Source organism: Aedes aegypti, chromosome 3 (genome assembly GCF_002204515.2).
Source record: "Aedes aegypti strain LVP_AGWG chromosome 3, AaegL5.0 Primary Assembly, whole genome shotgun sequence".
Lineage (NCBI taxonomy): Eukaryota > Metazoa > Arthropoda > Insecta > Diptera > Culicidae > Aedes > Aedes aegypti.
In genome coordinates, this window is record NC_035109.1 from 338,274,191 (window position 1) to 338,300,144 (window position 25,954).

A 25,954-nucleotide genomic window follows, 5' to 3' on the forward strand; every position below is an offset into this window, starting at 1 on the left:
ACCTCTTAGATGGGAGTCTGCTTCAGGTTGCGATGGATAACGACATCAATTACGCAGGTATGCAGAATCGTTTTTGAATAACGCAAGGCATGTAAATTGTATGACAGCATTAAACACTATAATAACTGTCGATCTGATCGAATCCTTTAAACCGTCCTAAGTAATCAAATAGCTCTTCAAATCGCCCTGTGTGCTAATATATATATATAACAGTCGACATGCTGACATTGGCCATAAAATAGCCATAGCAAAAAGGCAAATTAACTCACTAGCGATTGCTTGGGTGTTTAACTCTTCCTATAGTTCTTCAAGTTGTACCCGAAACCACAACCGGAAAGAAGTTACGACGTTCAAACAGATAACCGGCTCGCCTGGTTCGATGATCTCGCAAAATTCGTTTGCGCAACCGCTACCGATGCCGATGCTGCTGCAGCTGGTCGTCATGCTCATCGGGCGTCGTCATCACAACAAATAGCTCTAGGGGCTAGGCGGATTGAGCGAACGCCACCTCGCGGGCCAAGACACGTCAATCTCGCGTGTCGGCTCTGCGTTGCCATTTCATCCCACCCCATACCATTCCGCAGCAGCCAGCGTCGCCAATCGAATGCTCCGTATTTGCAAGCCAAACACTAGCAAATCAAAGCAAAACAAAACGGTACGCTGCCACGGGTGCCCGAGTAAAGTTGAATATCTTAATAGGTATATATTTTTGTTTCGAAATAAAAATCGTTTCTATTGTAAAACTTACACCGTCAAACTTGCAGAATTATGATATTTACAGCCCGAGTCGACTGTTTATCCAACAAGGATTGCCAACTGAAAACAGTTGCGTCATGACTTTTTTTTACAATTTCTTATCGTAATAGGCTGTTTTTCATTACGCCAATCTGTCATGAAACGGCCTACTCTCCCGCACAGTTGCTGGAATGATTCATTACGGAACGCATTCTCATTACGCAACTGTTTTGAGTTGCGTTATGAATCACACTCAACAATTTTTCAGAAATTGTAATAGTAGTTTTTGCAATTTCTCATCGTAATAGGCTGTTTTTCATCACGCCAATCTGTCATGAAACGGCCTACTTTCCTGCACTGAAGTATGCAGTGCGGGAATAGTCATTACGCAACTGAAACCAGTGCTGTAATGATTCATTACGCAACGCTTTCTCATTACACAACTGTTTTGAGTTGCGTAATGAATCATAACACAACATTTTTTTCAGAAATTGTAGAATAATTATGAACGCATTCCGATATAATTTCTGATACCCTCAAGTGGTCTTCTACGAAGTTGCAAAAAATGCAGTACGTAACTCGTTGCAGAACTCGATTTTTACAGCACTCGTCGTAATTATCATACTCGGCAAGCCTCGTGTGATAAATTTACGACACATGCTGTAAATATCATCATTCTGCAACTTGTTTCGTAAACTACTATTACGGAACAAGTTGCAGTATGATGATTTTTACAGCACGAGTGGTAAATTTATCCTACGAGGCTTGCCGAGTATGATAATTGCGACGAGTGCTGTAAAAATCGAGTTCTGCAACGAGTTACGTACAACATTTTTTGCAATTTCGTCGAAGACCACTTGAGAGCATCAGAAATTATTACGGAATGCACTCACCATTATTTTACAATTTCTGAAAAATTGTTGTGTAATGATTCATCACGTTGCGTAATGAGAAAGCGTTGCGTAATGAATCATTACAGCACTGATTTCAGTTGCGTAATGACTATTCCCGCTCTGCATACTTCAGTGCAGGAAAGTAGGCCGTTCTATGACAGATTGGCGTGATGAAAAACAGCCTATTACGATGACAAATTGCAAAAAACTATTACGAAACTGCATGATTTATTACAGGAAAGTACACACTTAATTCAGAATGCCGAATCTCGGCTAATTTTAACCGAGATCCGCACAGCCGAGTAGTCGGCAAACAAATTTCCTGGGATCTCAGCAAATAAAAGCCGAGTATCAGTAAATCGTGCTTCGTTGCTAAGCAACCGGACAATTTGTTAGCTGAATCTCGGTTAAATTCGGGAAACCGAGATTCGCACAGCCGAGCTCGTGAAAAAAATCTAAGTGTGTAGGTCATTTATCACGAGGTTAGCGTGTTAAAAATCTGCCTATTCCGTTGAAAAAGCCAAAATAGTTGAGATGTTTAGAGCCATTTTTTGGCACTAGCGGCCAGGTGATACAATCACGTAAAAGTGAGATAAACAATATTTTTTACCTGATTGAGATTAACGATTGGTGTCTTCAACAAAGTTGTAGCACATAGTTTGTCGAAGTCACCAAATCTCTTGTACATTACAGGATACGTCATATTATCTCAAAATGATCGCTAAAATCCAAATTGTTTGTAACATTTTTTACCTTTATATGTCTTCCACAAAGTTGTTTGACTACCAAAACTACAAATTTTCACTGAACATTGAAATTTGCTATCTTTTATGGTAAAATAATTCTTAAGGGGCTTTTTTCGAGTGATATAATTGCTTTGGACGCAGAATGAAGCACATGACTGTTTGCGATACAGAAATGATTATTTTTCTATTTTCAAATGACACTGAAATCTTTTGGCGAAGAGACCTATTGATTGCTATGTACAAGCTAGTTAAACCAATAAAATGCATTTATTTTTGGTACGACCTTGTTTTCTTTACATTATCTCATATGGGGCATGTTCCATTTTATGCGTTACGCTTTTTTTTTTCAATTTTCGGTTTACACCATCATCGACGTAATGTATTTTGTATAGAAATATAAAACTTTTCGTTTGAACTGTAAAGTTTGGCGTATTTTTTTAAATATGTTGTGAAAGGTGCCATTTATTTGTTATCCAATATTTATTCGTGACGCTTGCATGTACGTCCTTTTTTCTTTCAAAATCTCCCGATACGCGGAATAGCTAATAAAAAGTCCTGTCGTGATCTTCTATGGTGTTGGAACAAAATGTAAAATTGGAAATTTTTGACCACCTCCTCCACCTTCGTAACGCTTTTTATATGATTTTTTTATGAGTCGTAACGATTGAGCCTACTCCTCCCTCCCCATAGAGAGTTACATAATTTGTGGACGGCGCCTAGTGAGTGCTTATTTCACTAACACTAATGCAATATTTGCTAATTTGACATAACTATGATAGTGCGCGTCGATTGATCACGAAGGGTGTTCATCCATCCGGGAAATCCTGTAGAAGCAGGAAAAACCCGGGAATTCCAAATGATCGGGAAAAGTACGGAAAATACCCGAAAAATTGTAGGACACGCCGGAGCATCAAATTGTTTTCATTTTGAAGGTATTGTGGACGAAACAGAAAAAAAAAACACTAAGAGAGGTGGTGAGGTGCTTGAGGGATACTCAATGGTTTTAGTAAACAAAATCGTTAGTATCTTGGAAAGATTTTTAGCCTATTTTCTTACAGTTCAAACTAATATCTTGAACGATGATTTGAAATTTTCTGGCGGTAAGATATTGAGACAATTCAAAGGAAATCTTATAAAGCATCATTGAGATCCTTGAATATTGTTTTAGAAGAGTTCGTAAGACGTTTGATAGATTACTATTCAGATTCATGACAAGTTCTTGATGAGATCATTGCAGGAATTCTAATGTAATCTAAAACTTGAAGGTTTTTGGAAAATCACTAAAACATTGATAAGAGGGTTGCTGGCAAAATTTCAAGCAGATTTAATGAAAGATCTGTAGCTGGTTCTTTCAATTCTTAGCAAAATACTTGTGGTTGGTAAAAGCTGATCTAAACAGATTTTTCGACGTTTGTTACCTACTGAAAACCTGGGCAGATTTGTTGCTTTTACTGTTAGGCGGATCTATGGAGATACTTATTCATGATTATCTCGTGATTCTGAAGTGCTAGATCAATGTATTTTTGAGGTCATCTTAAAAAATATATCTTTGAGCCCCTGCGATTTTTTATTTTTGTTGAAAAAAAAATTATCATTGGATTTTGGGTGATGCTAAACTTAAAAGTGCTGCAATACTCAGTATTGCAACGATTCCATACTTATGGTGGGTGTATGTTTTTACCGTATCCAAAAATTGAGATATTTTTACGACTTCAAATCGAAGACCTGATTTCAAAATAAACAAATTTTTAGTTCTGCTTTTAAGAGTTTGCTGAAAAGATTTTTAGTGTTAATCTTTTAGACTTTCCAATCAATTTTTCATACTTGTTTGTGCCACTGCCCTTGCCAAATCCAAACCAATATTATTTTGAACCCAATGTTTTTTTTTTAATATCATCAAAAATAATTCATGTTTAACTTAGATCAAGTCCTTTGAATCTGAGCATATGATATGAAAAAATCCAATAAAGTTGGGAAATGCTTTGGTTAACTCTGTATTACTTTAAATTTAACATCTTAGAGCAATCCTCTACTCGATGTTATCCAATATATGCATATATGTGTGATTGCCATGGTATTGCTGATATTTCCCAATATTTGAGAATGTTTATGTTTATGCTTAAAAAAGAAATGATGTTCTAATGTTGTAACAGCGCATGAAGATTTTTAACGGCGAAAAAAATCTTTAGAATTTGAAGACACTGCTTCGAAATCCACGATTTGGAAACAAATATTTTGAATGTCAAATTGAACTAACAAAGGTCTGGAAAAAGACGGACAATATCAAACCCAAGGATCATAATCCCGGAATAGACTAGAGATCTGGGAGTCGTGAGTTCGATTCTCACTGAGAACACGTGTAACTTTTTCGCAAATCTTCACATCAATTTGTCCATCTAATCCAATTGCAAATTATATGTAATGTTTAGCTTTTCGGTAGTTGTTAAACTTCCACTCGGCTGGTTAGCCGTAAACCACGTTCATAATCAAAAACAAGTATTTATCGAGCAACGGACTCATGTTCCGTAACCGGTCGTTTGAGAATGTCGCGGAAGCCCACACAATAGAAACCTCAGCCAGTACAGTTGCTGGCTAATGTTGTGTGCTATTTCATTACCTAAAAAATAATGCGCTCTCGGGCTAGGCATTGGATATAAATAGAAAGCGTTGTGTTTGGATGGGCATTTAATTCTTCCGAAAGAGGTGCACTTTGCGAAAAAGGACCACGTGATTGAGCTGAAATTGAATTCAGGCTAACTTCTGCGTTCATGATTCCTCTCATGGCGTAGGGGTAACGCGCCCTAACTAGAGATCAGGGAGTCGTGAGTTCGATTCTCACTGAGAAGACGTGTAACTTTTTCGCAAATCTTCACATCAATTTGTCCATCTAATCCAATTGCAAATTATATGTAATGTTTAGCTTTTCGGTGGTTGTTTCCGGTTCATTTCAGTGGAGATCGATAAACGATATATTTTTAAATTGGTTTAGTTTGCAATTATGTAATTATGTTCAATTTGGTTTAGTTTGGCCATGTGATTCTATTCGAACTGAAGTTAGATTTCTTTGCCGATTGGATTCTATATTTATAAGGTTTAATCACCGCATGACTTTATTATTATGAAAATTTATTGTTTTTTTTTCCGGCAAATTAGGAGTATGCGAGATTAGGCACGCGTTCACCGAAAAAAGCCAATAAATTTTCATAATATTAAGTTACTTTTGCATAACAATCAATAGATCATTCCCAGCCAAAAGTTTCAAGTGTAATATGAAAGTCATAAGAAAGTCCTTTAGAAATTGCATATGGCTCTTTGCGTCATTCTGCGTCCAAACTAATAGCATCAGTCGGAAAAAGCCCCATTAAATCGTTTGTTTAAATAACTTTCTTCCCATAAAAGATAGCATGTTTCAATGTTTAGCAGCAAACACATATTTCTGGTAGCAAAACAACTTTGTAGAAGATATCACATTTTTAAAAATATTGAAGTAAGTTGTATTTAAATTTAGATTTTTGGGATCATTTTGAGAGAACATAACATATCTTGTAATGTGCAAAAAAAAAAAAAAATTGGTGCCTTGGCAAAAGTGTTGACCTTCGACAGCCTTTGCCTCCAGCATTCACAACACTAGCGATCAAACAAACGTACGATAGAAAAATGTCAATTGAATGCAACTGACCACGATGGCGTCACCAGAAAATGTTACGATTGAGTTTATTTCTACCATTTTTCGTAATAAGAGCTGCTTTCATCGTATGTGTGTCACATTCGACATAACAAGCAAGATTAAACTATCCTTGTTGTTTATCATCAGAATTTTTAAAATCTATTCAAAATTCATGACTTATGAAAATCTCGTCGTGTCAGATGACATTCATTCCACAGTTTTCGTGTTTCTCGATGTTTTTTCTTCTGCTCGCGCTGTGTGTGAGCGGTGACGGTAGCGGATGAGTGTAGAGAAATCATTTGGCTGCTGAGCATGGAAGCGAAACGAACGTCGCACAGTGATTCCTCTCCATACGCGTCGTGAAAACTGTCGAATGTTCACAGTAATGATTGAAATAAAGTAGCTGATGGCACCGACTCTCTATCTTAATCAGGTATTTTTTCTTCTAAGTGATTCCATCATCTTTCAGCTAGTACACAAGAGAAGTGCTTTTATAAAATATTATCTGAACAAACTTTTTCACTAAATTTAACGGTATAGGCGCTGTCAATGTGCGTTAAAGCGAATGGAATAGATGTGTAAAGTGAAATATTGTTTCGAATCAATTTGAATTTGTTTTTCAAGACGGGAAATTTTTGACAATCTTAAGGTTAAAATTCATCGGAATTGAACCTCGATTTTTCAAGAGCACAAACAGATAATTAGACAATCGTTTGGGCTTAAAATTTGATCGATTGGTCACTTTTATGATGATGAACAGCGTGTTTGTGTCTGAAATATTTTTTTTTTTAATTTGAGAGGAAAATAAATGTCATCTTTTTACAAATTTTCAACGCTAGTTTTTCCGATCAAAATGCAAAACGCAGAATGCAGTGATCAGATTTTTATGAAGATTACTTTAATTTTTAACAAAAAAAAAACTGGTTTTTCATTTTTGATGATTGTCGATGATTGATTGATGGATTCTTGAGTCTTAAGGTGAAAAATGCAAGCCGAGATTGGAGCCACTTAGATTTGCCAATGATTAATTTTGTTAAAAATTACTATGTTCTTTCGATCGGGTATCCATTGCGTTTAGAAGATTGCGGAAACAGCATCTATTTTGCGCTAGCTTTCACGCTACTTCACCCGGACGATCGAATCCCCAGTTGGCGGCGCTAGTGACGCTGATATCGTTTGAGGAAGGCACCCATCTCGTAACGCTATACGATAGCATGGTTTCGAGAAAAAAAACTTCATAAATCGAAGCGTAAAAATAGAGGGCGGTGTGGACATTTGCGTTTGTTTTCTGCCCTGATCAAATCATTAGACCCGATACTTGAAAACAAACAACACCGAACGAGCGATATCTTATGCTACAGCGAAAGACGCATTTGGTGGGTGGTTTCACTCGAGGAGCAATCATGTACATATAGCCGAATATGTATTTATAATCGATTTATTAATTTTGTTTCGAAATGACATGTGGATACGGTTGATTTGTGCCATTTTTATAGGCAAATAGCACGTTGATTGATTTGCGAGGTCAACTGACGAACGTTTGAATGTTTATAATTTGACATTTAATTATGAACCTGTATATCAGATAATGTCACATTGTAGGCTATAATACTAAATAATAATAAGACCAAGAAAAATTAACTGTACAAGTAAATATAATGCATGATGTCATACATAGAAAAACATAGATTAAAAGATAGAAAGTCAGTTTTTTTTTCAAAAGTTTTTGACATGAGAGTATATTAAGATGTTTGAATATCAGAAAATGGCTTTTCGCTTCTGAAAGAAGCTTCTCAAGCTTCTAGGAAAAGCTTCCCAAGCTTCTGGTAGAAGCTTCTCAAGCATCTGGGAGAAGCTTCCAAACTTCTGGATGATGCTTCTAAGCTTCTGAAAGAATCCTCCCTAGCTTCTGGAAGAAGCTTCCTAAGCTTCTGGGCGAAGCTTCCCAAGCTTCTGGGAGAAGCGTACCAAGCTCCTAAGAGATGTTTTTCTAGCTTCTGAGCAAAGGTTCCCTAGTATTTAAAACAAGCGATAAAGTCTACTTCTTAGCTTAGAGTTCTAGTGGCATACATACAATAGCTCTTGAAAACATTCTGCTTGAATTCTCAGAACATCCTTTAATGTGACATCAAGTACATATTCTCCCGTGTATCGTGTTCCAACATTCCTCGAGCGAAATATATCACACTTCGACTCCCACATCCATCAACCATCATCGGTGATGGTTATGGGGCACCATTCACTAAAAATAACCTCTTTGCATTTATGCAAATACTTCGTGGGAGTGAATACAGCCGCGTTGCACTTTCCCACATGCAAAAAAACGCAACACAGTGACAAAAATAGCATCCATCTCTATCTCCAGAAGCAGCAGAGTATTGAGCAGAATTTTCAGAAGTGAAATGTCCAACCGAACAGGCAAACGAACATCGATGCACCACTCAGGTGAACAGGGTGTTAGGAAAAAAAATCGGTAGCTACCTCTCAACTGTAAAACAGATAGTAGCTCTCACAATCGAAGGTGCAAATCCAATCAGACGGTTGCAAAGTAAGTTTTGTCAAGTTGAATGCGAGTTGCGACACACAGGACAATGGAAAGCCAATGCAGAAAAACTATAATTTTTCACAATAAAAAATAGCATCTCTGTATTGGTTATAGTTCTGTCATAAATTTAAAACGATACAAATATAATGGCACAAAACATAGTGAACATAGTCTCAGCACGAATAACGTGTCACCGCTGGGATAACGTATTCTCGGAATTGTTACCTTCCGAGAAGGAAAAAAAAAACATGTAAACGAACACCCCACTAATTAGCAAGTTTATCAAAGAATTTTTCCCCTTTGGGGGCTATTCTTGCTGAAATGGGTGTGACTTACAATGGCCGTAAAGAAATCCACAACCATGAAGTAACGGGACACATTTGATTGACGCATTCCCTAATTCTCAGAAGGAAAAACGTCGTCCTGCAACCCGACAGATTATGATTCTTCTAGTTAATAGGGCAACCAAATATGTGGCAGTCGTTTCGGATGGATATGGCGAACAATGCTAGTGTTTTGGGTTCTGATCAGCTCGTATCTAACTATCTTCCTCCAGCTGACGGCATGTGTATCAATTTGTTAGATCATAAAATGCGAACAATAGCCGTTTGGGACAAACACTTTTGCGATTCTTTGTGGCAAACTTCCATTGCGTTCGTTGGATGGTTGACCGTTTTATTGGCTGATTCAGTATTCTGTCCTTTTTTGTGCATACGTATCAGTTCTACCGATGATGATTTGAGAGAAAGAATCCTTATGGATGATTTGACGTCAGCTGGGATATGTTTGCGGTTGTTATTGATAAGTAGGGTCGATGTACCAATAGCCGCATAGCTAAGAACAAATATTCGTATAAAATCGAAAAATAACGCTAGCGTCATTATTTTTACATCATCTGAAAGCTTTTTAACTTGGTTTTACGGGAAAAATATGAAAACTACGAAAACTCAAATTTTTGTATTTATTATCGCGTGTGCCACTATAGGAATACATGTGCCTATAGTAGCACTATTTCTAATTTCTGTTCCTATAGTAGCACTAGCATCACGGCATTGGCAAAATACTTATCAAAATCGTATTTTACAAAGCTTTTATATTTTTCCTACAAAGTGTGCATCAAAAGCATTCGTTTGGTGTAAAAAAGTTCTTAATTCATCAATTATTTCGTATAATAAAAAAAAGTTTATCTCAGTAGTGCTACTATAGGTACAATAGGTTTACTATAGGCGCAAGGGAGCTCAAATTTTAAGCAAAACTAATTATTTCGATCATTTTTTGATCGAAATCAAGCTGTGTATCAATGGTACTTAGATAAATAGCTCCTGATCTTCATGTCAAAAAATATTTTGAAAAGATTTATAGCCAAACGGCCGTAAAAAGCCACTAGTGCGACTATAGGGGACTGTCCACTAAGGGAACACTGACCCTAGATTGATCTTGTTTCATTCTATTGATGTGGTTGAATTATTTGATAACGACTTATATTTGGTTTTTTCTCTTTCTTATTTCAGATTACGTAGGTATGATGGAACTAATTCGAACAAGATGTGTAAGCAACGCTAAACACTTCAGAACTTTGTATTACCAGGAAACATAGAACGACGTAACATACCTACAGTATTGGACTTTAGAACATATGATCTGAGTTATTCATTAACATATTTAAATAAAATTTTCACTCTTCTTCAGACATTATCTGAATTTTAACATATATTTTTGAGTGATTTTTCTGATCATGAGTTCTAAAGCAATAACGGTTTGACCAAAGTTGTATTTTCACAAATTTTAATAATTCACATTACCCAAAAATTGAAGGTATAGCTTTATGGCATCTTCAGCAAACTTGTTTGATTTAGACGATGTGCACAAGTTTGCTAAAGATGAGTTTTGCGGGCTTTCATATTTCAAGATAAATTTTTAATATTTTTTCGTCACAAATTTCTTTTTGAATCGTTATTACTTTTGAACCAGCGATTGGAAAAATGACTCAAAAATGTAAGTTAAAATTCAAGTTATGTCTGACGTTCTGTGAAAATTTCATTCAAATCGGTCCATAAATATCTAAGATCTAAGCCTACCAAAGTTGGTCGTTTTGAATGGAAAATTTAAACAGCTGGAAAATCTACCAATACTGTAGATCAGTGGTTCTCAAAATGTTTGACCCCTTTGAAGAACTACAAACAACCTGCGGACCTACAAAAATGGATGCTTGTGAAACCTCTCAAAGATCTCAAAATGATTTGTCAGACATAAGTACTTGTTACTAGGCAGGAGTACAAAAAAAAAACCTTTGAAATTCATCATAGATAATGTAAAGATTTGTGCACTTTTTGATTACGGAGATTGGGACGTGTAACAAATTGGGGAAGATTTTAAACGTTAATAACTCAGTTTTTCGTGAACCCACCAGAGTTTGGATTTTGATCAGAATAAGCCGATCGATCCATATTCTGAGAATGAATGTAACAATTCATGAATCATAACAGTTTGTGACATCGCATTCGGAGAACTCTATGAATGTTGGTATTGATTCTCTCTCATGGTACGTGACAAGAGAGCATTCAAGACAACTATATCGAGCCATTCGAGAGATTTATGTTTTGCTTAAAATTGGTAACAACAAGAATGAGAGAGTGTCAGCGAATGTTACACGTAATGACACACAGTGATCGGCACCAAACAGTGGATCTTGTGTGTCCTATTCCTTTATCGTGTCTCATTACCTTACATGACCGTTAAAAATAATGCGTGTTGTGTGAATACGGGCGCATTTAAGGAATAAAAATTATGACTCGTTGCAAAATATGAGTTCTGTAGCCTTCAAAAAATCTCCAAAAATCTCCTGCCAAAATAAATCAAAAGTGCCAGGAATAAGTAATGCGATAATCACAGGAGTTCATTGAAGATTGTCTCGAGATTCACTAGATTGTATGTAAAGTTTCACAAGATTTACTAAAGGACTCAATCAGAAATTCAAAAAGTCCTCGCTAAACATGGTATCTATTGATATTTAAGGAAGTCCATGATTATCAGCCATGGGATGGATTTGTTAAAGTTTTCTCCAAGAACTCTCTGAAAACCTGGTCACATATCCATCAAGTAATTTCGCAGATATCTACCAATGATCACTATTGGGAAAGATTTTTTCAATCCTACCGATAACTACCAGAGAACGGAGATTTCGAAGATTTAATCAGTAAACTTTCAAAATTATAACTGACAAGGATTAAGCTGCAAATATTTCAACAATTTCCTCTAGAAACGATCCCAATTTCACTTTTAAGCTCACACTGTTGAAACATTGAGCAGCGTTTAATGAATTGAATTATAACGACTGTGTGCAGATTAATTAATCCTCGTGTTAATTTTTTATTGATAGAATGCCATCAAAATAATTTATCAATATTTGCGTAGTTATAAAAGGAAAAATCAGTTATATTTCAATAATATTTGATTCATCAAATGATTTCTTGAAACAAACTTAGTATGAGATGTTTTACATTTATTCATCAATCGACACGTGTTTATCAATGGCTTCGCGGACCCCCTGAAAGGTTGTCGTGACCCCCTAGGAGTCCGCGGACCACTGGTTGAGAAACCCTGCTGATCATTAATCTTCCTACTGCATTAAGAAAAAGTTACACATTATGCATTAAGGGTGAAAAATGACCTATGACATTGAAATGCTCTTAATCGGCCCTTCCCGGTTTGCATAAGGCCGTTTCGCATACAGCAGTTTCATACAAGAACAAGTAGTATTTTAACCTTCCAAGGCTTATATTTTGTGAATCTAGCTAAAAATCTTGGTTGGGCTGGAATTGGCCGCTCAGAACCAGTGCCAAAGGGACCAAGGTTTGGTCATCTTTGCAAGAGCATTTGTAAGAGCAAAATATATTTGTTGTGAATTGTAAAACATAGAATTGCTCTAAAATACATTTAAAATGGTATCTAATCAACTGATTAGTTGTTCAGGGCAATACTGATTATAAGGTGGCCAAGGGGCCAATTCCGGAGGTCATGGAACGGTTCCCAGGGCATCCGGGGAATTGGTCAATTTATGTTTTCGGTGGAACCAAGCCGCAGCAGAATTTTATAACAAATTGATCCAAGACGATGCTATGATGACAACATTGTCCATATGGGTTCCCATGGCAGATTCTTGGGTTCCCTGGGAAGTCCTGTGGAAGTGGCCAATGCATTTATTTGATTGAACCATATCATGCGACCTATAAAAATTTTCAGAATTTCATACAGAATTCATCAGAGATGGCTTCAGTTATCTATGGCAACGTTGGCCACCTATTGGTTCCGTAACAGATTCCGGAATTCCCGGAGAAGTGGTCAATTAATTCATTTGATGCAATAATATCATGCGATACATCAAAATTTTCAGGATTTCATACATAATTCATAAAATATTCTCTTAGTTATCTAAGTCAATATTGGTCAACACAGTGTTTCCGTATCAGATTCCGAAATTCCCAAATTAGTGGCCGATTCAAACATTTGAAGGAATAATGTCTTGCGATACATCAAATTTTTCAGAATTCCATGTAGAATTCATCAGGATATCTTCAGGTATCTAAAGAAATATTGGCCTAGTGGTTCCGTAACAGCCCCGGATAAGTTCCAAAATTGAACATTTTATCGAAGCCATGTTGCATTTCGTAAATTGTATAGTTACTTAGAGAATTTATCAGAAAAATGGTCAGTTATCTCAAGTAACATTGACCACCTAATGGTTCCGTAACAGGTTCCGGGATTCCCGTATAAGTACCAAACATTAAATAGATAGAACCAAACCATGTGACATATCCGAATTTGTAGACCCCATGGAGAATTTATAAGTTAAATAACGAAAGTAACATTGGCCTTCTTATGGTTCTGGAATATGCTCCATGATTTCCGAATAATTGGCCAATACATTAATTTGATAGAACTGTAGAAATTTGCAGAGTTCCATAGAGAACTCATCAAACTTTTTGATAGAACTTTTCTCAAATTCAAACATTTGCTAGAACTAAACCGTAAGATACATAAGAATTTGCGGAATTCAATAGAGAAGTAAGCATATTTTAAGTTGTCTTAAGTAACATTGGCCATCTAGTGAAAAAGTATACAGCAGTGGTTCCGTGACAGGTTCCGGGATTCCCGAAAAAGTATCGAAATCGTTAGAATTCCATTTGGAGTTTATCGAAAATAATCTTGGATATCATTGACCCAAGTGGTCAATACAAGTTGATCGATTTTTTTTTGAAGTACTGTCATCAATATCTTCCGTTCTTTCATACAACATTTGGTGTATGTGCTAAGGTCAATATCAACATGTACATGACTGATCAAAAAAATCACCAGCAAACTTGCATGAAGGAATATTGATCATCTAGTGCTCCATGAACTGTTTGCAGAAATTCGAAAAAAAAATGCAATACTTAACTGCTCCTATCAAATGCGATCGCCAGGATTGATAAAAGATGTTGTTTCCAAAGCAGCTATGCCCTTTTGAAAAGTTGTTATAGATTGGAAACACGTGAAACAAACGTATATAAAAATGCGATCAATTTTTATATTTTTGACAGAACAAAGTCATAATAACCATCAAATCTTACAGAATTTTATGGAGAACTAAGTATGCTGGTAGTACATAAAGCCAAGAAAAACAGTGGTTACTGAATATATCTCTGTAGAATTGTCTATAATCTATGAGCTGTACGATAAGGTTCCATCAAATGTTTAAATTGGTCATTTATCCAATACTCTCGAAACCACTAAGTGACCAATGTTACTTTAGATAACTGTGGACATCTATGAACAATTCTCTATAAAATTTTGACTTCATACACCACTGAGTGACCAATGTTATTTTAGATAGCTGAAGACATCCTTGATAAATAATCTATGAAATTGAAAATAATCATGAGCCGCACTCAGTTCCATCAAGATCAAGAAGTTCAAGTTCAAGTTCAAGAAAATTCGTAGGTCAAATCCGGGTCAATATGACCCGAACACCTTGAACCTAACTTTTTTTGTCCAGCCCTTTCGAATTGTCGTACATTTTTTTTCCAACGTGAAACTCTTGATTTCCACAAAAGATTTAAAGCCACCGAATTTCATAACAATAGGAAGTAACAAACAAAAGTTGTGACGCTTTGAAAGTGCGTTTCGGGTCATATTGACCCGAACACCGTAGGAAGGATAAAGAAGGCATATAATTCTCATTATGACAAATGTCCATTATGCCAAATTTCCGTATGCGAAAATACTAGAAATTCATCCGAAATAATCAACAATAATCTCTTCAGCAATTCCTCCGGGGATATCATTAAGGATATCACCAATGATTCCTCCAGGAAAAAGTTTTGATCAGTTTCCGCAGAAATGCCTCCAGTGATTCCTCAAGTGAAATTCTTACTAGGATTCCTCCATTAATCTCTCCAAGGATTCTTCCTGGAATTCTTCATGTGATTTATCCTGACATTCTTTCAGAGATTCCTCCAGAAACTCCTTGAAGGTTTCATCCTGGAAAAACTCAATAGGGATCCATGCAGAGATATCTCCAAGTCTCTCTCTGGGGATTACACTAGAACAATCTCTTCAAGGATTACTCCAGAATTTCCTCCAAGGATAGATGCAGCGATATCTCCAGGTAGTCTTCTTCAGAGCTCCATGGCTTCCACCAGGGATTCCATCAGGATTTTTGGGGGATTCTACAAGAAATTACTTCACGATTTTCATAGGGATTCTTTAAGGAATACCTTCTGAAAAATTACTATGTGTGTTACTCTAAGGAATTTTCCAGGTAATCTTCAATGGATTCCCATAGAAAATTCTTCAGAGATTCGTTCTGGCTTTCTAAAAATCTCTCCGGGACTCATTCAAGGATTCCTATAGAAATCCCTCCAAAGATTAACCATGGAATCATCTTCCAGAAATTTTATCAGAAAATACTCTAAGTTTTTTTCAGGGATTACATTAGGAAAATCTCTACCTATCTAAAGGAATCCTTTTATGGATTCTTCCAGATATTTCTTCATGAATTTCTTCAAGGATCATCCAGGAATCTCTCAGAAATATCTCTGCATTGATTTCTCCAGGGATTCCTCTTGCATAATCGATACAGTGATTCTTTCAGGTATTACTTCAAAGATTACTCCAGGAATATTTCCAGCAATCGCTCCTGAGATGCCGCCAGAAGTACCCAGGTAATCCTTCAAAGATCCCTTCATTAGCTAACCCAGGTGACCTTTCATTGATTTATTCCGCAATTCACCCTGGTAATCTTTCAGAGATTCCAACAGGCTTACAGGAATTCTTTTTGGAAAATCTCTCCAGGGATTCCTCCAAAAATTTGCCTAGCAATTTCTTCCGGAATTTCTCCAAGAATTACTCCAGAAAATTCTCTACATGGGTTCTGGTCAAGAGATTTCTTCAGGAATTCCTCCAGAGATTTTTTTGGGTGTTCATCCAGAGACCCCTGCAAATTTTTTTTCTGAGAATTTTCCAAGGAATCTTCCAGGGATTAGGCAAGGATTCCTGAAAGGATTCTCCCAGATATTCTTCTAGAGATTGTTCTAAGGCCTCATTCATGAATTTTTTCTGGATGTTCCCCCAGGGATGGCTCAACGAATTTCTCCAGGAATTTATCCTGGGCTGGGGCTTTTCGAAAACTTTTTCAGTGAAGGAGTTCATAGAGCAATTCCTGAAAAAATCTTGGAGGAATTCCTGGAGGCACTCTCAGGGTAATTTTTGATTAAATGCTTCGAGGAATTCATGTGGGAATCTCTGGAGGAATTTGAACAGGAATTTTCGGAGGCCAAAAACGAATCTCTAGAAAAATGTCGCGAGGAATTCCTGGAGGAAAAATCTGTGGAGTGATTAATGTGGCGATTTTCTTGTAGATATCCTTGGGAGAATTCTTGAAGAAAAATCTTGAAGCGATTTCTTGTAAAATGCCTGGTGGAATCCCTGGAGGATACCTGAAAAAACTCCGGAATAATTCCTGGAGGAATTTAGAGAGGTCTAACAGGGGAAATTTCTGCAAGTATGCTTGAAGGAATTTCTGCAGAAATCACTGGAGAAATAACAGAAGGAATTCTTCGTGATCTGTGGAGGAATTCCTTTATCTAATTGAATTTATCAATTTTTGTTTGTGGATATTACGGTTGTTAAGAAAATTTCCCGGTTTGCCATAGCCGCAGAGTTTTACCGCAGTTGTCAAAGTTCTACCGCAGGCTTCGAAATCATTTGATCATTGAAGCATACAATTCAATCATAGTATGCTTGAAAGAGAAAACGCTATAAAAAATAGCAACAAACAACGATCATCAAGACGGTATCTAAGGTATCATTGAAGCCTTCTGATGATTCTCCAGTGCAAATCAGTGATGTGACAGCTGCGGTAGCTTTTCGTTGCACCGTAAAACGGAAAGTTTGCCCTAAAATTGCAATAGAGGGATTCCACGGAGGCATGCAAGTCGATTCTGATCGACCATTTCAAAAATATCTGAAACTTTGCACAGTTTTTCAGTTCCATCTAAATCGTCATTTTCCGATATCAAATCTTCAAGTTGAGTCACGACTAACTTTTCAAAAGGGTGTATGTGAAAATGGTTCAAAAATATTCAAAAAGCTGCACAGCAAAAACGGTTCGTTCAATTGTTAGACAACTAAAGAAACAAAGTTAGACAACTAAATAAAGATTCCAAAAAAAATACACACAGTAAAAAAAAATTTTTTTTGCATTAAAAAACATCATTTTTGTCACAAAAACTCAAATATCTCAAAACCCTATCGGAACACCAACGTAATTTTTTGAGGGGAAACGATCCATTATATTAGCTATCTACCATAAAAATTTGGTGATGGTAAGCCAATAAACAAAAAAGTTATGACATTTCAAATATTTCACAAATTTGACACTTAGTGAAAAAAAAAATTTTTTTTTCATTGTTAATTTTTTTTAGGACCGCAGTTTGTTGCTGAATTTTTTGTTAAGGGTACCACATGAGGTTAACAAGTTGTTTTCATGATATTTTATTTAATTATTCATAACTATTATAGCATCTATTAGAAAGTTAGACGCGATCCAGTGTTGTGATCTAAAGTCTTGACAGTGTCATATTTTTTATTGTACGTAACTGAAGAAAAATTCTCTCAATAGTGTTGAAACCTTTTGATAAAAGAAACCTATAAGAAATCTAATATTGAAGATAAAAGCTACAAAAAAAGTTTTCAATACAGGTATACGACTAGTTTACCTGCAAAAAGTTTACCTCGTAGAGAACAAGGCGGGTCTATACCCAGATGATCTAGTAAACGTAAAGTAGGTCGGTTTTCTCGGCGCTGGTTTTCTCCACAAAGTTAAAATCTGATTACACCTGGGTATATACCCGCCTTGGTAGAGAATAGACTTTGTTAATCATATTTGGGAGAAAGCGAGTAACTTCAACAACATCAAAAACATGATAGGTACATACCATGAACATACTCACGAAAAAGCTAAAAATATACTACCACTATGGTTATAAAAGATTTAATTGTAAAATTTTTCTTCAGTCAAGCAAACGACACCAAACTAGTCAGTAAAAACTTAAAAGTGATTTTGTTTATTAAAATCTAACGAGCAACATGAGTAGTCGCTTTCTCAACTGTTGCAGGCCGTTTGCAGAAAAAAAGTGTTCGAAAGAGCTTCGAAATCTCACCGAAAGCACCATAGATAAACTGAAAGCGGCTGGTTATGCTCCAATGTCTACATTGAATACAAATTTACGCATTTGTACGTCCTGCCGTTTAAACGTTGACAAACGGGCAATCTGTACATCATCGGTGGATCAGGTTGCAGGAAGTTCGAAAACAACAACAACTGAGGAATTACTAGATGCACCGACAACAACTGAGGAGTTACCAGAAGTACCAAGTGCAGATAGTCTTGCCACGGTACCATCAGCGACATCTGTTTCAACAAATCAATCAGAAGATGAGTGCATCCAGAAGGTCAACATCGAACGCTTCAACGAAGGGATAGCTGGAATAAAAGTGACTCCGATTAAATGGACGAAGATGGGTTACGTCAATTATCCCGAGAAAAAATACCGTGAAATCAACGAAGCTGTACGAAGAAACCTCTTCAAATTAGGACCTGAGGATGTGGAAAATACAGACTACGATGAGGTAATTATGAATATGAAGGAAAGGTTCTCGAATCTAGCCACGACAAGGAAAGAAAAATTATTGATTTTGTCGATGCTGCCAAGCTCGTGGTCTATTCAAGACGCCATTGATGAGTTCAAAACCAATAGAAATACAGCAAAAGAGGCAAAACAATTCAAAAATAACTGTCTTGCAACCAAAAATGCTAGGTCGAGTACTTCATTAACAGACAAAAGAAAAAATAATTCAATATTTTGAAGACGATGAAGTAAGTAGAGCTATGCCTGGCCAAAAAGATTATGTATCTGTAAAAAAAGATGGAAAGCGTCAAGCAATCCAAAAACGATTAATGATGACTACTTTGAAAGAAGCTTATACACGCTTCAAGGAAATTAACGAAAATATTAAGGTAGGTTTTTCCTCATTTGCAAGCCTTCGTCCAAGGCAATGCAAGCTTCTATCCAATTCAGGAACACATAATGTTTGTGTGTGCACAAATCACGAAAATATTAACCTAATCTTACATAGTTTGAAAAGAATCAATTTATCAAAGGATATTAAAATGTTAACTGGTAGTCTTTTGTGTGAAAATACAACATCAAATTGCTATCTACGATCTTGTTCGGATTGTCCAGATTCTTCATCATTGGAAAATACTTTATTCGCTGAGTTTGAAGAAAATTATATTGATCAGTTATCATTTGAGCAATGGGTGACCACGGATAGGTGTGACCTAGAAACTATTGTAAAACCTGTAGATGAGTTTGTGTCATTTTTTTGCTTGAAATTAGAAAGTTTAATTCCTCACGACTTTATTAAAACAGAGCAATCCCGCTTTTTAAAAAATACGAAAAATACATTACAAGATGGTGAATTTTTAGTCATTTGTGATTTTTCTGAAAACTATAGCTTTGTATTGCAAGATGAAGTGCAGTCCCATCACTGGAACGTACAACAAGCTACAATTCATCCATTCGTTATTTATTTCAATGGAAGTACGCAAATTGAACATTTTAGTTTTATTGTAATTTCCGAAGATTTAAGACACGACTCAGTATCTGTAAATTTGTTCATTGCCAAAATGATTAACTTTTTACGCGTTGATAAGGATAAAGAAATCAGAAAGATATATTTCATGTCTGATGGAACAGCATCGCAGTACAAAAACCGTAAGAATTTTTCGAGCCTATGTCAATTTAAATCAAAGTACGGAATTGATGCAGAATGGCATTTCTTTGCTACGTCACAATATAATAACGAGCAATATAATAACGCGAAAACGATCCAAGGAACCCAAAAATTTCACTGTTTCATTCCATTGTCAGAAAATAAAATTAAAGCAAAACTATACTCGAACTGTACTGATAATGATGCAAAAGTGTTCGATATTGTAAAAAAATTGAATAACAATAAATAAATAAATAAATAAGTATTAATAAAATGTTTTCATGATCTCATAACGCATACCCAAATCCAAAACTTTTAAAGTTTATATATAACATTTAGAAACTCATCGATCACACTCTAAAAAAAAATATCCTGGTAAAAAAAATTTTATTTTCGTGTAATCTGTTAATTCATTTTAATTTATACATATATACATATACATATAATATTTATACATATACATAATATTTATACATATAATATACATAATACAAATGAATACATGAAAACGACTTGTTTAATTCACGCAAGGCCCTTAACTATAAAATCAGCAACAAACTGCGGTTCCCGTAATAATTTACACCGAAAAAAAAAAAAAAAATTCTACTAAATGTGAAAATTGTGACATGTTTGAAATGTCATAACTTTTTTGTTTATTGGTTTACCATCACCAAATTTTTATGGTAGATAGCTAATATAATTCCCCGTTTTCCCACAAAAAATTACGTTGGTATTCCGATAGGGTTTTGAGATATTTGAGTTTTTGTGTCAAAAATTATGTTTTTTAATGCAAAAAAAAATTTTTTTTTACTGTGTGTATTTTTTTTGGAATCTTTATTTAGTTGTCTAACTTTGTTTCTTTAGTTGTCTAACAATCGAACGAACCGTTTTTGCTATGCAGCTTTTTGAATATTTTTGAACCATTTTCACATACACCCTTTTGAAAAGTTAGTCGTGACTCAACTTGAAGATTTGATATCGGAAAATGACGATTTAGATGGAACTGGAAAACTGTGCAAAGTTTCAGCTCAATAGAAAAAAATGAATTAAAAAATTTACCAAATTTTGGTGCTGTTGCTTGGAATCACTCAATATTTTCCTGGTGGTATCTTTGGAGGAGTATCTGGAATGATTTCTGGAGGAAGCTCTACAGGAATATCAGCAGAAAATGTATGAAGAATCCTTGAAGAAATCTTCGAAGAAATCATGGGGTTTGAAAAGTTCCCGTAGCAATGCTTGGAGAAATTCTTGGAAGAATCTCAGTAAAGATTATACTGGAGGAACTTATGGAGGAAACTTCTTACAAAGTCTCTAGAAGAATCTTTGTAATGATTGTACTGCAGAAATCCCTGGAATGGTCTGTGGAGGAATCCACAGCCTGAAGCCCTGTCGGAGCCGGTCTAAAAATCCAGCAACGATTAAAAGTTCTCCCTGGAGGTATTCCTAGAGAAATCGCTGTAGGGATTACGGTAGAGATTATCTTGGAGAAATTTATCGTACAATCCCTGGAGGAATCTTCTGAAGAAATCTTTCTTGAGTGTATGGAGAAATCTCTCGAAGAGTGTCTGGAGGAATGGCTGGTGGAAGCTTTGGAGATATTTCGGGAGGAATTTATTTATTTAGTTGATGAAAATTTGATAAAACCTCGTTAACGGTTAACCTCGTTAATCTTAAAAATCAAACTCAGTGACAACAATTTTACCGTTTTAAATTTTAAATCTTTTTTGAAATCTTATGAAAATCCTAAACCAAGATTGATGAGAAAACCTGGAAATCCGAGGAACATACATTGGATTTATTGATGGAGAAATTTCAGAAATTTCAGAAAGCAGTGTTTGAAAATTCTAAAGGAATCGCTGATGAAATTACTGAAGTAATTGCAGTAGATTTTACCTTAAGTTCTTGAAAAAATCCACCTAGAACACTTCCTGGAATTCTTAATAAATTTGACCAGTATCATTAATTACACAGAAAGAAAAATCCATGTGAATTTCAGACTAAAATCATGCACATGAAAGAAATGCCAGATATGTCGCAAATTTACACGACACATCGTGTAAAATTACAATGGCATCATGTAATTTCCATTGCATTCCATTTTATATCATGTAATCTAGCATGGGCTCTAACTGATTACGCGACAATCCGCATACATTTACATGATGTTGACGTAATATTACACGTCATGTAAATTTGCGACAAATCTGGCGTTCCCTTAATGTGCTTGATTTTACGCTGAAATTTTCATGGATTTTTCTTTCTGTGTAAGTTTTTCTAATTTTTTTTACGATTTCTCTAAATGGTTCAAGAATGAGGTCTCAAGGTTCCTACACTCAGTCACTACCAGGCCTGAATTTAGCTTTAAGTCATTGATTATTGCGATATGGTACACACTACCAAAAAATGATGTGATTTACGTCTTTCTGGATGCACATAAAAGAAGCGAGCCTAATGACGTAAATTTGTGTCAAATTTTAATTATGTTAGTGTCTGTTTTGGGAAATATCGATTACAGTCCAATCGTTTTCGTGTCTTTTAACATGTAAAATTACATATTTTGTTCAATACATCTTCAAGGACACGTTTTTCTGTCGTTCCATCACTTACATCATGTGTCATTCAGTCATAACCAGAATTACATCCACAGTAATTTTCATTATTTTTAAGAGTGTATGTGGGGAGAAGTTTCCTATTAAAGGGAAGCATATTTTTATGCAAAAAGTTGTTTGATTAATCTCCCTAGTAGTGAGATTGAAAGAGACGAATACTGTCATACTCCTACGTAGTTGACGGCTCGAAGCTTGTTTGTGGTTATTGTTTTTTTCGCGTAGGCGTTGATCCTATATCCGTCTCCAGAATGCAGACCCAAGCACAGCCTAACTTTGTCATAGTAGACAAAACAGAAATATTCCATTCATGTATTCGAGGTGTGGGCGTTTGTATTGATGGCTGTAGCGGCTACGGAGGAAAGGTATACTAACGAACTGGCAATTTATACTGGCAGAAAAATGCCACCCGAGTTGGAATGGTTGGCTTCTTCTCATTGTTGGCGCTAGTGAAATTAGCACACCCACGAAGGGATACGCCTTGAGCTCCTCGAACATCGTACCGACAGTGAAAACTTGTGAATGAACAACAGAACGTTGGAGCTGCTTGGTAAGGATCAACAACAGAAGGTTCGGTATTTTTGACGGAGGAATGAACTTAGCGTGGGTGGTGCGGGTAATTCGTTCCAGCAGGTAGTTTAGGTTAGTGGCATGATAGGAACGTTATGTGTAGGAAACACGTGGTCAAATTTGAGCGTGATAAATGCCAGTTTCGTCCTTCTTTGGAGCGTTTGCCTACCGATTTTAGCTTGCAGGATATATTAGCTTGAATTTAATATCATTTTGGTTGATTCCTTTTTGTATTTTTGAGTGTAATGCTGTTAAAGTTAAAGCAACACGAGTTAAAGTGGAAGTGACGATGAAAATTTCTATAGTTAAACACACATAATATTTTATAAATCTAATATATAAGAGCTAAAACTACGTTCGAAAAGTTTGAATTTCAATATGACACTCAATTTAGACACTATACCAGCAAGCGCTTCCCCATATAACAAAGTGTCTTCTCCGATCTCGAACGGTTTTCATCTCAGCTGTGCGCTGCTAGAAGGCAAATCGATATTCCGGTGAGAATAGGAAAATAATCGAACAAAAAGCCGACATGAAAATGGGTATCCTCGAACCAACCAAATTTGTGTACTCCAGTAGTAAATGCGGTGTAGGGGAACATGTTCCTAAACGCCCCTCTCGGGGCTCCGCTTTTCGCGTTATTTAATCAAATTTCGGACCATAATTTTATCCCTTGTATGCGTCCCAAGTATATTGACAGCAATAAAAGGTATGCTATTCTCGACTGTGCATTAGTGTTAGTAAATAGTTCTGAACTCCTCCGGATTTGTGTGGCAATTGTAATATTTTAATAAAATTTAAGTAAATTAAGGGATACAGAATAACAAAATATCGATAGCTTAGCAGAATAATCCAAATATTTTTCATGCTTCTTATCACAACCCATTATATCAAAGGAATTATTTGAGATAATAGATTATAATTAACTTGCCCAGAGCTGTGTTAACAAAAAAACATGAAAAATGCTGCCAATTATCTACATATATTACAAAAAAAAAATCTCCCGAATGGCTCGATATCATTATCGTCTATGCACGCTAAACATCATCCGCTCAGAAATGAGTGCCGAGTACACAAAATCGGCCTCTCTTCATGCAGCACAGATTCTGTGCAAAGCCCACAGTTTTGTGCAAACGGTGGTAAACAAACCGAATGAGTGAAATGCGCACAGAGGAGGAACGCTTGGAATGCGGAATTCGCTTCCATGTTTGTTTTGCTTCTGAAAACATTAGAAAAACATTCCGATTTTAAAGTTCTTCAGAGATTTTTTCATTTGAATAGCCGAAGCGGAAGCAAATGGGGGAAAAACTTTCTCATTTGCGACCATCTTCCGGCTTTTCGCTGGAAAAAATCCCTGAAAACTCCCCATCTTACCAACGGCCAACTGTTTGCTGCCGCGCGGGAGATGACTGACAGTTCCATTTCCATCGATCCGCGGTTACGCGGTTACGATCATCGGTTACGCATAGCATGAGTGCGACTTACACAGAATTTTCACTCAGCCAGAGAGTCCTGCATTGTTTGCCTCATTCTGTGTAGTTTTAACACATGCGCTGCGTTGAGCAAGCTTAGCGTGTGAGAGTGTTGATGCTCTTGAACGCTCTCTCGCTACGTACTATGCGAAAGAGTGAATACCAACATTAATAGTGCTTTACGAATGCGGTGTGCCACGAGCTGTTATGATTCACGAACTGTTACACTCTCTGAATATGGTTCAATAGGATTAATCGAATCAAAATCCCAACTCTGTCTCCCTTTCCCCAAATGTCAACACTTTTCTAAAAATCGTATATTTGCCAATGGTTTTCAATTCTAACAAAAGTTTATAATGCAATTAGGGTTTCCAATTTTTCCCGGGATTTGACTTCCCTGGAATCGGAAAATAAAATTGTCATTTCTCGGGAAATTCATGAAAAAGTGAAAATGAAGCAAATTTGGTAATTTTTTCACTTACGGATAAACGGTAAGCGAATTTTGTGAACACAGTAAAATTTCTGAGCCGGAAAATGGTGTTTTAGTAAGTACATTATTGGTTTGTATGATTGATTCTATCATAAATCGATTTTGATGCCATCGTGAGATCGATGAGGCAGTTCTCAAATTCTTGGGCAAGAGAGTTCATTGATGTGAATTTGAGTGTGAACCATATTGCTGTTGAACATTTTCAGGATTTTGTAAGATTTATTATGTGGATTCCGTGAAAAGAAATGATCACAATCTAGCACAAGATTCTTAAAAAAATGTTCAAAAACCATTTCAAAGTTTTTGAACGAAACTTTTGTAAAAATCTGCACGTAGGTGTGACACATCTTACCTAGTTATATTTGTAAATCTGGTCTAGTGGCCTGTATGAAACGTGTTCAGACTACTATGAGAATCTTGCTCAAGATTTTGCATGAGCAGGATTTTGTGAGAATTGTTCATCTGATACTTTTAGAATCTTGAGAAACATAATATCGAAATCTCTTTGTTTTTAATTCCCAGCGGGAATTTTCCGTATTTATTTCAGCGATTCAGTTTCTAAGCTACAATTTTATAACGTATTTCTTAATTGTTTACCACATCAACTCCAAGCTGGGATGAAGGAATAAACTATCCAATAACACAAAATACACTAAAACGTGCTGTATAAATTGCGATAAGTTACACCATTTGCTCAGACGGAGCGTTTTGCCCCTCTCTTCCCTATCTACAGAGCAGAGAACAGCGTTCGCTCGGAGGCGTCTGCATGTCTAACGTGAAGCGGCACATTTTCGGAAAATGGGTGCTCCGGCTGTTTGTTTGCTGCTATTATTGGTTTCATTCTTCGTCTTCATTGCAGCATCAACTGAAATGCTTCTGTGCCGCAAGTCGTACAGACGATTTGCCAAAGATTT

The 25,954-nt window shown here is 36.2% G+C and overlaps 1 protein-coding gene across 10 annotated transcripts in view; it reads left to right on the plus strand.

Moving 5' to 3' along the window:
* LOC5574814 (endophilin-A) overlaps positions 1–25,954 on the plus strand; it is a 174,151-nt gene that overhangs the window by 50,975 nt on the left and 97,222 nt on the right. For 8 of the 10 annotated variants that reach the window (XM_021850501.1, XM_021850500.1, XM_021850505.1 and 5 more), the window contains exon 2: positions 10,098–10,106. The exons of 1 other annotated variant lie outside the window; for it this stretch is intronic. The gene's annotated coding sequence lies outside the window, so the exon portion shown is untranslated. The remainder of the gene's footprint in view (positions 1–10,097; positions 10,107–25,954) is intronic. One more of the 10 variants, XM_021850502.1, reaches the window with a different exon arrangement.